The sequence below is a fragment of the Gouania willdenowi genome, chromosome 21 (assembly GCF_900634775.1).
Source record: "Gouania willdenowi chromosome 21, fGouWil2.1, whole genome shotgun sequence".
Classification (NCBI taxonomy): domain Eukaryota; kingdom Metazoa; phylum Chordata; class Actinopteri; order Blenniiformes; family Gobiesocidae; genus Gouania; species Gouania willdenowi.
Genome location: NC_041064.1, coordinates 1,713,129 through 1,727,446, shown reverse-complemented (window position 1 = coordinate 1,727,446; position 14,318 = coordinate 1,713,129). Strand labels below are relative to the sequence as shown.

Genomic DNA, 14,318 nt, shown 5'->3' with positions numbered 1-14,318 from the left:
ATTTTGCACTTTTTCTATTACATTCCACATGTTTCCTCTTTTTTAGTCAATTTTTTGCCACTCTTGTCTGTTTTTGGCCCATTTTAGTCACTTTTTACTCTTTCCTTGCCACATTTTTGCCTTTTGCACCATTTCATGTCACCTGTTACTCATTTTTTGTCACTTTACTAACACTTTACTCATCGCTGGTCAAAGACTTTGTCACCATCGGTTTCTGATGCTGAGTCTAAACCCCAGTCTTAAACCCAAACTTACTGTAACTTAACACAGATAAAAGATCAGCTTAAACTCACGGTTTTAGGTCATTTGTGCAGAGCTTTGGTTTCCATGTGTGATGTGTTAGTGTCAGTGCACACACACTCCTCAATATACACAATAACAACACTCATCCTACTGCACAAAAGACCAGGACCAGTCAGTGTGTGTGTGTGTGTGTGTGTGTGTGTGCTCAGCCTTTTTTAAAGTGACCACTTAGTGCTGCAAAACCTCTGAGCGTGTGCACGATAAGCATTTCTGTGTGTTTGTTTGTGTCCTTGGAAAGATGTGTATTCATGTGTGTGTGTGTGTCTGTGTGTGTGTGTGTGTGTGTGTGTGTGTGTGCTCCTAAATACTGCAGCATTAGAACTCTTTAGAATCACAGTAGCACACATCAGCAGACTGAGTCCGTGTGGAGAAAAACTCCAAAGATCAAAGTCAATAAAAACCTGCTGTCACTGTAGGATTAAAAAAGCCTCAGATTTTCAAAACTTTCATATTTCTCTTTCATATTACATATTTCTGTTTCATATTTATACACGACAGAAATGCACCAAAACAAACGCACGGTGAGATCACTTCAGATTTGACGTCCAGAAGTTTGCTACACTTACTAACATCTGAGTCTTCTGTAAATTGTTAGAGAAAGAGTTTGTGGATCAACATGTAGCATCTATCACCTCAATGCTAACATGTAGCAGCTATCACCTCAATGCTAACATGTAGCAGCTATCACCTCAATGCTAACATGTAGCAGCTATCACCTCAATGCTAACATGTAGCATCTATCACCTCAATGCTAACCATGTAACAGCTAGCACCTCAATGCTAACTATGTAGCAGCTAGCATCTTAATGCTAAACATGTAGCAGCTATCACCTCAATGCTAACATGCAGCAGCTAGCACATCAATGCTAACATGTAGCATCTATCACCTCAAAGCTAACCATGTAACAGCTATCACCTCAATGCTAACATGTAGCAGCTATCACCTCAATGCTAACATGTAGCAGCTAGCACATCAATGCTAACATGTAGCACCTATCACCTCAATGCTAACCATGTAACAGCTATCACCTCAATGCTAACATGTAGCATCTATCACCTCAATGCTAAACATGTAGCATCTATCACCTCAATGCTAAACATGTAGCAGCTATCACCTCAATGCTAACATGTAGCAGCTATCACCTCAATGCTAACATGTAGCAGCTATCACCTCAATGCTAACATGTAGCAGCTATCACCTCAATGCTAACATGTAGCAGCTATCACCTCAATGCTAACATGTAGCAGCTATCACCTCAATGCTAACATGTAGCAGCTAGCAGGGACAATGGTCCTAGTGGAGCAGACAGTGTCTCCAATCCACACTGACACTCAGACAGGGTTCAGAACCAATAATAAATCCATGAGTGACAAATGAACAAAGTCAGTGATAAATGATCATTTTCTGAAGGAGAGAAAAGGCAAAAAGTTTGGTGTTCAATAATTGTACTGATCAGTAAAGTGTTCTTACTGTTTATGATATGCTAACTTATAGCTACATATGGACCTAGTCGTTTATTTAATTTATATTTTCTATTATTTGTAGATTGACTGAAGTACACATCAGTATTAAACTAAAGGTGTAATTTATTTAGGAATAGAAATGTGTTACATGACTTTATAAAGACACTGTTATACTGTATATCATTCTTTTGATCTGCCACAATAATGTCATTCATTTAAATGAAAATAAGTTGAGAGAGTTTCTCAGCAATTTTTAGGTGAGATTAAAAGAGATTAATTATTAATGAATTACAGAGCATAATTAATAAATAAGGCCTTTTTTAATCTATGGACAGCACTAGTCTCAGCATATATACAGTAGTTCAGTGGTCTCCAACCTTTGTGGGCCACAAACCAATGATTCCAGCAACTTATTCTGGTTACAGTTACTTTAGCGTTAGACATTACAGATGTTGTGTCTGATGGTGTTGATGGTTTTCTGCTACACATCAGGATGATAAAACATGCTGTGGGCGGGACTCTTCTGTCCCTAGGGGGCGTTGAAGGAGCTGTCCGGTGCTGAAACTGGAGAGTCTACCATGTACTTACAACATCTACACATTTTCAGACTCCTCCAGTGACTCTTTATCACGTGATGTGAATATCGACAGACGTAGTCACACTTCCTGCTGTTCTGGAGACTTTGTCTGCGTCTCAATAGTCCCTCCTATCTCCTTCCCTATCTACTTTTACTTAACCCCTTGAATGACATCACGGGGTTAAGGAAAGGTGTTAGGAAAAGGTCATCACGTTTGTTTTGACGCACTTCCACTAGGTGACGTAATAACACATTTCTGAAAATGGACTAAAAGCGTATTTATAACATTTTCCACTGATATAATGTCATAAATGTTTGAATGTAAATCAAAGGACAAGAGGCTCACACTCACCTTCCACTCACTAATATAAATGATGTTGAATAAAACAATGTGGCTAAAAATGTCTCTGATGTCAGTTATAATGTGATAATATGTATTACATATAATAAAATATGGGTTTTAGATTATTTAAAGTTGTTCGAGGCATATTATTGCTTTGATAATTTACATAATCTCCGTCTCTGGTCATCGTGAGTTTCCGTGAGCGCTCAGGTGTGTGTGTCCTTTTAAATGTTGTCGCTGCAATGAATTGTGGGTCATCATTATGTGGTGTCCTTTGGTAAAGGATGTATCAGTGTTTCCTAGGCTAAAGGAGGTTATAAAGGAAGCATTGAGCCTCCTTTCCTCAGCTTTTAGAGAACTGGAACGGTCCTTATCATGGCCACAACTTAAACACTTCCAGGGTAAAGGAAAAGTGGAAAGGAAAGGAGATAGGAGGGAATATTAGGACACAGCCTTTGGCAGATGAAAACATCTCTCAGTATTCACATTCCTCAAATAAAGTCTCTGATTTTTTAATAGACTTTGGTGGAGATGAATGTGTTTCTACAGTTTCACTCCTTAAAGTAGGTCATTCCACACTAACTTACTGCATTATTCTCTAAATCCTTATTTAAAAATAATATAAATATAGTGGCATAGTGACAAAAAAGAAGGCTCATACGTCCACACCATAAATACTAAAACCTATATTATCATTGATTATCAAACCTAACTAAGTAATCAACAGATAGGAATTAAATGATATGATATATAAATTAGTTTTTTAGTGTATTTTACAGCTGATTTAGGACCTGTTAGCATTGAGAACATAACTGTGATTGACTTTCTGAAAATAAAAAATATATGTGATTTAATTGTAATTGGGAAAAAATGCTGGTCACTGTAATTGTAATGGAATTGTAATTGAACATGGGTAATTGTAACTGAAAAATGTAAATGACCCCAACCCTGACAGACACGTAAACACCAATAAACTTCAAAGACTGATAAACTGAAACAAACTATAAAGTAAATCTCAAATATGAAGTTAATTTAAAGTTTATCTGTCATGATTCAGGGTCTCGTTATTAAAGAAATGACCTGAATGTGGACAATGAGCCACGGATTGTTTGATAGAAATATATTGGCTGAGGGTGGGGGGCATTAGGGAGGTGTTGGGGGGCGGGCATTAGGGGGCGTTGTGGGGGGTGAGTCCTTGAGCAGACGGGGTCACATTTCTAATCTGAGCTGATATTTGTGAGGGTATGAATTAGGCTCTTTTTAGATATCATTAAACATTAATATTGTCAGAGGAGAGAGCACACGAGGGGGGGGGGGGGGGGGGGGCTTCCATACTGTTCAGTAATAGAGTTTTACCTCCAGAGACCCCAACACCTCCCCCCAAAACCCAAGAGAAGGAAGGATTAAAGTGTGTGTGTGTGTGTGTGTGTGTGTGTGTGTGTGTGTGTGTGTGTGTGTGTGTGTGTGTGTGTGTGTGTGTGTGTGTGTGTGTGTGTGTGTGTAAAGCTCTCAGCCTGCATACATTAACACAAACAAAGAGCACTTTAACACATTACAGCAGTCACTCATCATTGGATAGTCGTGGCCATCGACACATATTATTGGTTCAACATTTGTCAATCAATCAAGGGCTGACAGTGCTGTCAATCACTACATGAGTCAGGCTGGGGGCGGGGCCTGTTTGCTAACTTTAACAGTCAGGAAAAAATGGACAGGAGGAACCTGGTGGTATGTAATGGCTAAAGTAGCTTAAATGAGCAAAATGCGGCAAACAATAGTGAAAATGGGCAAAAATGTGGAACAAAAAGAGACAGACTTTAGAGAAAAACTGAAAAAAATAGTATTTATTGGGCAAAAGTTAGTTTATTTGGATGAAAAGTGGCAAAAAATGGTGAAAGAAATAACAAAAATGATATAAAAGTGGCAAAAAGGGTTTGCAATAATGAACAAAATACAGAGAAATGGGATATTAAGCTAAATCTGAAAAAAAGTGTATTTATTTATTTATTTTTTCCAGAATGGCCAAAGAAAAATAGGTAAAAAGGGTTAAAAAGTTTCCCTCTTTTAGGATTTTCTGGGGAAATAATAATTGAAATGAAACCATAAAGAGCCACATGTTGAGAATCAGTGACTTAATAACAGCTTATATAAGGTGTCTCTGATAATGTAGAGGATGGATTGAGTTTTAGTCCCAGTTTAGTCTGAACTGAAGGTGTTATTGAGATAAATGACCAGCAGAGGGCAGTCACTGCTTAGAAAGTAAAGACACAGACATGCGCACTGAGGAGGCGCTAGAGGGCGCTGTAACTGCACATGTGACTGAATCAGGCTTCACCTTTCCTTTCACTTTCATCAATGATCAGTGATCAGTGATCAATAAACATTCATCTGATTCCATCACGTCACTAAACTCTCTTCCAGATTCTCCTGAACCAATAAATCATAATTAATCTGACCAGTGTGAGTATGAACATCTGTATTATCATCAACAATGAATGAATGAATGAATGATTAAATGAATGAATGATTAAATTAATGAAATGGCTTAAAAATGTCAGAAATAGGCAAATGTAATTTAAAAAGTAGGAACAGATAGTTGGACATAACAAATGATGAATGTGGTTGAATTGGCAAAAAATAATTATGAAATATGGTGAAACGATGTAAAAAGTGACAATAATGGATCAAAATATGTGACATTAGGTGGTAGAAAGGGTTTATAAGTGCTGAACATGTCTGGAAAGTGGAAAAAATGTGATGTAGAAGTGTCAGAAATGGGAGAAATGTAGTAAAAATACATTAAAGGAGCAAAAATATGTGAAGAAAAAGTGATGAAGTTGATGTTTAATGTAGTTGTAGAAAAAGTACCAAAAATTGGCTCAAATTTTTTTTCCGAAAATATTCTTAGTTTCTTGAAGGCATCTGGGGACCCCTCCCAGTGTCTCGCAAACCCAAATGGGGTCCTGACCCCAGGTTGAGAACCGCTGTGTTCGTGTGCCATTTCAAACACAGCCTGTGACTTTGTCTGAATACTGAGCAACTATTAGCTATTAGCTTACCTTAGCTTAGCTTAGCACCGTGGTCCTCAACTCTTTGGTCCCAGGCTGCAAAGAAAGAATAAAAAAATGTTTAAATAATGGAATTTATGTCATTTTTTTAATGTATGTTTCAGTCATTTTATTTTGAAAAATTGTCACTTTTGCTTTTTTCTTCACATCTCCTTCACTTCACAACTATTTTTATCCACATGAAACAAAGAGACTTAATCAATAAACAAGACCCTGATGCCTTTAGTTAGCTAACCAGTCATTAAGCTAGCTGTTAGCATCGTACTAGCTCCTGTGTGGCTCTGCTAGAGCAGTGGTTCCCAAACTTTTCACAGTCCCGTACCCCTTCAGATATTTAACCTGAACCATGTACCTCCTACTCCTGTACACTTAATGAACATAATAATGTAATGTCATTAACAACGTAGACCTATTGTGAAGATTGTCTCAGACTTTTACCTCCTGTTGAGAAATAATAACTAGAATATTTACATTTCCAGAAGAAAATGCAAGTGAGGGTGCAGGTGCTAGCCCGCGTCATGAAATACTGCATTAGCATTAGCCTAGCATTACTATTAGCATCAGCTATCATTAGCCAATCATTAGCATTAACTAGCATTAGGTAACATTAGCATTAGTCTAGCATTAACATTTGCAAGCATTAGCATTAACCTCGCATTCCCTGTTAATATTAGCTAGCATTAGCATTAACCTAGCATTCCGTTAGTTGCTAGCAAGCATTAGCCTATCATTACCATTTGCTAAAATTAGCATTAATCTAGCATTAACAACAGCATTTGCTAGCATTAGCATTAACCTAGCATTTCCTGTCAGTATTAACTAGCATTAGCCTATCATTAACATTTGCTAGAATTCGCATTAACCAAGCATTAACAATAGCATTTGCTAACATTAACATTTGCTAGTATTAGCCAAGTATTCCCTGTTAGTATTAGCTAACATTAGCCTATCATTAACATTAGCTAACATGAGTTAACATTAGTATTAACTTATAATTAGCAATTGCTAGCATTAATATTAACCGAGCAATAACATTAACTAGCATTACATTAACATAATTGGTCTGGCCCATTGGAGCATCCAATTTGGCCCACAGGAGAAATGAAAAATGACAGACAAAACATAAATCATTGTGTAAATAAAACAACAATATGTGCAGGTGCTTGTATCACATGAATTCTTACAAAATCTTTACATTTTCCTCAAATTATTCCATAATATTTCATTTAATGAAATAGAAATCGGTCACAAGATCACGGAAATGTAAAGTGTAGATCGTGTTGGGACTAATATCTGTCACTTATTGATTAGATATTATTGGTTTCTTACATATTTAGTATTTTATGTAAACGTAGAAATGTAAACTATAGGAACAATAATGTTTTCCAGCATAAAATCTGTGGCCCACGAGAGAATAAACTGCTCCGTATTTGGCCCCTGAAATAAAACGAGTTTGACACCCCTGCTGTGTGTGTGTGTGTGTGTGTGTGTGTGTGTGTGTGTGTGTGTGTGTGTGTGTTTCACAGCTGACGGACGCACAAACTCTGCAGGAAGGAGGGCCGCGAGCCACGGGTCACATGACCAAGAGGACGGCTGGGATCCTGCTCAGGTCAGACAGTGTGTGTGTGTGTGTGTGTGTGTGTGTGTGTGTGTGTGTGTGTGTGTGTGTGTGTGTGTGTGTGTGTGTGTGTGTGTGTGTGTGTGTGTGTGTGTTTTGTTGTCCTGAGGTCTGAATCACTCATTCATAATTAGTATTAGAAGAAAAGAAAAAAGAAAGTATTGCACATGAATTGAAAGCAGTTTAAAATCTTATCAGAGAATTTTTTTCAGGAAAATAGAAACATTTTCACCACAGAATTACAAACGACATCTTTCTCATCATAACTCAGATTATTGTGTTAATTATAGCATGAATAAATTATCACTAGTTTTATTTAGTTTGACCTGATCCAATCAGACGTGAGTATTTTAGCAGCTGTCAGCTGCAAAACGTCACATGATTTACTCAGAGATATAATTACTTCTTAACTCTGTAACTAACTACATCAGTGCTTTCTTTCATTTATTTTACTCACCTGAACTCCTCACGCACAAAACAATTAAAAGCTTTTAATGTTTACAATTAAAACTCCTGTGAGTGAAGTTTAAGATTTATTAAGTCAGAATAACTTTCAGATCCCCCCGCCCCCCGCTGCTGCCCTGTTGTCCTGCCTCCAAACTTTCCAAAGTCCCTCCCTCAGAGGAGCTAACAAGCTAACGTTAGCCAGACAGCAACATCACAATAATATAACATGCTCTGTTAAAAGCAAATTACTACAGCGCTTCTCTCTCTATGTGCACACACCTCAGCAGCAGCAGACCATACACTGTAAAAAAGACGGCACTATAGCTCCAGGAAAAGGGCTGTGAGCAACAGCTGTCAGACAGTCCATCAAACACAGGCTCTGATTGGTTCTTTTTGCTCGGTCGCGGTGCAATCTGCCAAAGGCTGCAGGAGCAGCAGGGGGCGGGGCTCAATGAGCCTGGTTTTTCACACAAACTACTAGTTTAATGTAAAGCTGTTCTTACATAGTGACAGCTTTAGCAAATATGACAAAAAGTTACTTTTTTAAGAGTTGCAGACTGCACCTTTAAAGTTGATATAAATGCCTTCAAAGATGCTTCTGTTACAAAGTTTAACTGTTCAGCTTCAAATGTAAAATGATGGTCCATTGTTCTATGAATCTGTGATAATTACATTTATTTATTCATCTGAATAATATCCACTGTTATCCAGGAACGTTTATTATTATTATAGTCATCTTAAAGACAGAAATCCTTGTTTTAATCACAAATAAAATGGGTTCAAAGTGACCAAAAACTGGCAAATGTGGGTAAATTGGCATTGGTTAAAAGTGACAATAATGGGTCAACATATGTGCAGAAAAGTCATTGAAATGTGATGTAAAAGTGTCAGAAATGGGAGAAATGTATGGCAAAAATACAATAAAAGGAGCAAAAATATAACAAGAAAAAATTATGAAAATAGGTTAAAATATGGTGAGTTTGGTGGAGTTGTAGAAAAAGGCTAAAAATAGCAAAAATTGGCTCAAATTGTTCAGAAAATATTCTTAGTTTCTTGAAGGCATCTGGGGACCCACTCCCAGTGTCTCGCAATTAAATGTTTGAATTTAAGTAGCTTTAAAAAGATGCAGCTCATTCCTGGAGGCTGTTAGATGTTGTTATGGTTTAGCGTTAGCAGCACTTTAGTGTGTGTGTGTGTGTGTGTGTGTGTGTGTGTGTGTGTGTGTGTGTGTGTGTGTGTGTGTGTGTGTGTGTGTGTGTGTGCGTGTGCGTGTGCGTGTGTGCGCGTGCGTGCGCGTGTGTGTGCGTGCGTGCGTGCGTGCGTGCGTGTGCGTGTGTGCGTGTGTGTGTGTGTGTGTGTGTGTGTGTGTATGTGTGTGCGTGTGTGTGTGTGTGTGGTCACCTTTGATAAAATGCCACTCAAAAATAACCCATGGATGAATGTTTTCTAACATTCTGTCACTTTCTGCATTCTGGATTATTGAGGAAGGTTTGATGGAAAAAGTTGGTGTCATCATAACCAGATCTATGAGGACAGAGAATGAGATGTTTTTAGGAGGAAATGTCATGTTGGTTTCCCTCTGTCACCAACCATTAATACATTTTATTTACCACATTAGCCAAAAACTAAGGAAACATTGATAAATACATTTTATTAGTTCATCTGGATAGCTGCCGTTAGCTTCTGATAGCTGCTCTTAGTTGCCATGAGCTGCTGTTAGCAACTGTTAGCTGCTATTAGTGTCTGTTAGCTTTAGTTAGCTGCTGTGTCTGTTAGCTTCAGTTAGCTGCTGTTTTTGGAAAGAATAATCCAGCTCTAAGTACATTTTTTTTTACCACATTAACCAAAAACTAAGTAAACATTGATAAATGGATTATATTAGTTCAGCTGTTTGCTTTAGTTAGCTTTAGTTTGTTGTTGCTAGCTTCAGTTAGCTGCTGTTGGCTTCAGTTTAGCTGCCATTAGCTGCCTTGGCGTCAGTTAGCTGCTGTTAGCTTCAGTTAGCTGCCTTAGCTTCAGTTAGCTGTTGTTCGCTTCAGTCAGCTGCTGTTAGCTGCCTAAGCGTCAGTTAGCTGCTGTTAGCTGCCTTAGCTTCAGTTAGCTGCCATTAGCTGCTATTTTTGGAAATACGCACAGGAGAGAAGTGCGTAACTGCAGGCGCGTAATAAAGTGCTTAAGTCCAGACGAGAGATTAAAACCCTAAATGAATAAAATTCACTACAGGAACCTTTAAACAAGTTAAGACATGTTTGCTAACCCGATCTTAAAACATTGTTTAATCATAATCCATCCATCCATCCATCTTCATACCCGCTTATTCCCGTTTAACAGGGTCGCGGGGGTCTGCCGGTGCCAATCTCCGGCTCTCATAGGGCGCTGGGCGGGGGTACACCCTGGACAGGGCGCCAGTCCATCACAGGGCATAATCATAATCCTCGAGTTCATACACTTTTGTCCAGTAACATTGGTCATAGTGTCATTGCTGATATTCATTTATGCTCTTTTGCTATTTTTTGCTACATTTTAAAGCTAACCTCTTGGTTCATCTTGTTCATTTTTAAAATGAAGATATAAATCAATCTCCCTGTGAATTAAGTGAGCTTTTGTCATGATTGAAACACTTCTGATATAATATGCCTCCTTCACTGAGCCAGGCTCTTTGTTAGCTACTGACATCTACTTAGCTTTGACCTTGTTGGAGAAACAGGAAGTTTAGCTAAAAACATGCAGTGGTTTGGAGCTCAGATGGCTTTTCTTTGCCCTCCTTTAATAACCAAAGCATTCATACACTGTGAACAGGATGTCGTTATAATAACTCAACCTATGGACGCTGTCAGGAGAAGTCAAGGTTCAGCCGGATGCTGTTTTAACCCCAAACAGACACACATAATAGCTTCATTGCTAACGGCCACTGCTATACTGACAATGACACTGGTTTCTCCACATTTATGATCAAAGCTCAAAACACTTTTTAGCTTTTGATCACTCAGTAGATGTATTTAAAGACCAAATCAAAAATACTAAAACAGCCAAATGTCAAGAATACATTAAATAAGCTCTAGAATAGCAGAGCTAAACGTGCTAAATAAGCTAATGCATCCAAGTCAAAGGGAAAACCCTGATCATGAGGTTAAACTAAATATTTCACAACTTAAGAACTACAAGTGATTATTATACACTGATTTACAAGCAAAAGTGGTCAAATTAGGTCCTAAAAGTGTTGAAATGTAATATTGGTTCTTTAAAAATGCTTTGATTGTTGTGATTCGGTCCATTTGAGAACAAACTGCTCCTCAGGACCATCTATAAGGGGGAATAAAGGGGAGAGATTTTTGGGGTCCATCCATAAAGTCAGTAAAATGATGGTCTATTGTTCTATGAATCTGTGATAACCACATTTATTTATTCATCTGAATAATATCCACTGTTATCCAGGAACGTTTATTATTATTATTATAGTCATCTTAAAGATGGAAATCCTGGTTTTAATCACTAATAAAATGGTTCAAAGTGACCAAAAATGGTGGAAAAGGAGGTGAAATGGGATTTTAAAAACAACAGAAATTAGTTAAAAGTTTTAAGTTAGAGTGGGAAGAAACAGGGTTCAAAGTGTCAATAACGTAACAATTTTTTTAAACTGGCAAATAATGGGCATGATAAATGGTGAATGTGGTAAATTGGCAAAAAAATAAAAATGAATAATAATGAAAAGAAGTTAAAATATGACAATAATGGTTAAAAGTGGTGGAAAGGGTTTATAAGTGCTGAACATGTCTTGAAAGAGGAAAAATGTGCAGAAAAGACACTTCCTACTTCTCCAGAAATGAGTCATGTAGCAAAAACACGACAAAAGTGATAAAAATAGGTTAAAAAAATATGGTTAGTTTGGTGCAGTTACAGAAAAAGGGTAAAAATAAGCAAAAATGGGCTCAAATTATTAAAAAGATATTCTTCAATATGTCTTGAAGGCATCTGGTGACCCCCCTGCCAGTGTTTTAGAGGACATAAAACAATCTGGGGTTTGCCATCCTTGGTCAGGAAAAAGGAACATTTTGGGCGTGAACAGACACGTCTGTTTTTGGGGATAGGGATGTCTCCTCCTTTTCATCTAAATCTGTAGAAATAATCACGTCTCCATAACACGTATTAAAGCTTTCTGTCTCCGCCCTGAGGGGCTCCGCCCTGCAAACCAACATGTCTGCCTGCGTAACCATCAAACACGGCCAAGATGGAGAATCTTTGGGGTTTGCACGCATGACATGACATCACACGCTGAGTCACTGTCCAATGGTTGGTTAGCTAAACTCGTTGTGTTGATGGTGAGAACCTGCTGTTAGCATCGTGAAGGTAAACGCTCTCTAATACTTCTGTTTTTAGGATCATTAGTCCTTCTATTTGCAGTAGACGATCTTCAGTCTACTGTAAAAAATAACGCCATGTATTTTTAGAGTTTTGTTTGTTGGATGCATCAGTAATAATTAGCTTTGTTTAGCTCCATTGAAACTAAAGCGGTTGATTTCCTGTCATGTCACTGTGGAGGGACGTAACAGTATTAATGTGCACTAATAAACAACAATATGTAGAGAACTGTAATCATTTAGTTGTGTCTCGTCTAATGTTAGCATTAGCTCCTGAAGCTAATGCTCTGTGATGGAGGAACAACGGACAAAGGTTAGCGTGAGCGACCTGGGCTGATTGATCAGACGTGACACATCTGGCCTTAAATAGGCTGATTCTTTTTTTTTTTTTTAAATATTTGCTACAGTTTAAAATACAACAAAACATAATATCAACAATGGACAGACAATAACAGAAATGAATACACTTTAGAGCAGGGCCAGACCAGAAAAATACATGTTTTTGTGAAAGAAAAAAAGAAACAAATTCAAGCAAAATCTAGAATATTAAGCAATTGGTTACATTTTTTAATGTTCTCCAATTTTGCAATGTAATTTGTCAGAATTCTGTGGGAGAATTTGTGAGAATTTGACAGCTTTTTCAAATGAATATATCACTGTAAATAATGCAGTATTGCCCCCCCCACCAAATCATATTTTATCTCGAACTTTCATACTTTGAACTAAATATTCCTGTGGGCCGAACTAGATGATCTGGCGGCCCGAACTTGGCCCGCAGGCCATGAATTTGACATATGTGATAAAATAAAGGAAACTTCAAGACAGCAAATGGAGCAAAAAATTGAAAAATAAAACCAAATATTAAAAGTCAAGCAAAAAAAAACTACAAAAATCAATCAAACTGGGCTTTAAGCCTTTATTCGTCATGTATACTGTATATGCTGTTACACATATACATTGAAATTTGTCCTCTGCATTTAACCCATCCGTGGGGAGAAGTCGGCAGCGATTTTGCGGCCCCTGGGGAGCTGTTCTGGGTTAAGGGACTTGCTCAACATCCCACAGTGATGGCCCAGGTGAGGGAACCCTCTGATTACAAGGCCAGCGTCCTGAACCACTAGGCCAGCTGGAGGAGGAAGAGAATTCCATATTGTGGGACCTTTGGAAAATGTAAAATTTCAAAATTCAGAAGTAGTGTTACGCTATTCGGGGGCGGAGTTTGAGAGCTGTTCGTGTAGGATTATTATGTAGTGGTGGAAAAATGGTGGAAGTGTTTTATTTAATGAACCATGTACGAATTGAGCAATTTAAAGTTTGTTGATTTGATAAATGTTAAAGGTCCAGTATTTTGCTAATTTTCATTCATCTCCATTTGTTCTAAAAACCTCAACAACAGTATTTAAGGTTTATTTTCCCAAACTCACCTGTTTTCTGGAGTTTTATCCTCTGAAAAGTCACTTTAATGACGCTTCTAAAAACAGGCAGTTTTGGGGCCTTCATGTATATTCATGAGTGGGCGTGTCTATACATGCTGACTTCACACCACAGCTGATCACTATGGTGATTTTCTTTTGCTATCCACACAGTTGTTATGATTTTCAGCCAAAAAATTACAGTGAAACACATGAATATTTAAGAGGCTATTGTGATTGTGAGTCAGACAAACGCTGTTTCAGGATGTGTGTTTATCACATCAGCAGCAGCAAAGTCAGTCAGCTGTTTCAGATGATTCAAACACTCAGCAGAGCTGCTACATTTGGTATGCACAGGAATAGTGCATTCAAGATGATAATCATTCATTTTGTCAAACCGCTGAGTCGCATTGGGTCACAAACATGTCAGATCATGTCAAAGGCGATACGAGGCGGTATAACGGCTACTAAAAGTGGAACTGCTCCCTGGGCGCTACACCATGGCTGCAGAGAACACATTTAGTGTATGTAGCTTTACATATGACAATAAAGTATAATACATATTCTATATTAAACCACAGTGTTTTTTTTTGCTGTGAGATAGTTTGAGAGGGAGGAGCTCACATTCTTATATAGGTAGGAGGAGCCAGGATTGTCAGGAGGAGGAGTTTCTGCAATGTGATGAAAATGTATATTACTGTAACAACACCATTATAAAGTGATTTTTT

The 14,318-nt window shown here is 37.9% G+C and overlaps 1 protein-coding gene across 6 annotated transcripts in view; it reads left to right on the top strand.

Moving 5' to 3' along the window:
• Nucleotides 1–14,318, top strand: part of pcbp3 (poly(rC) binding protein 3) — a 54,856-nt gene that overhangs the window by 19,177 nt on the left and 21,361 nt on the right. For 4 of the 6 annotated variants that reach the window (XM_028435811.1, XM_028435810.1, XM_028435809.1 and 1 more), the window contains exon 2: nucleotides 7,282–7,364. The exons of 1 other annotated variant lie outside the window; for it this stretch is intronic. The gene's annotated coding sequence lies outside the window, so the exon portion shown is untranslated. Of the gene's footprint in view, nucleotides 1–5,079; nucleotides 5,148–7,281; nucleotides 7,365–14,318 lie in introns of those variants that run through there. One more of the 6 variants, XM_028435806.1, reaches the window with a different exon arrangement.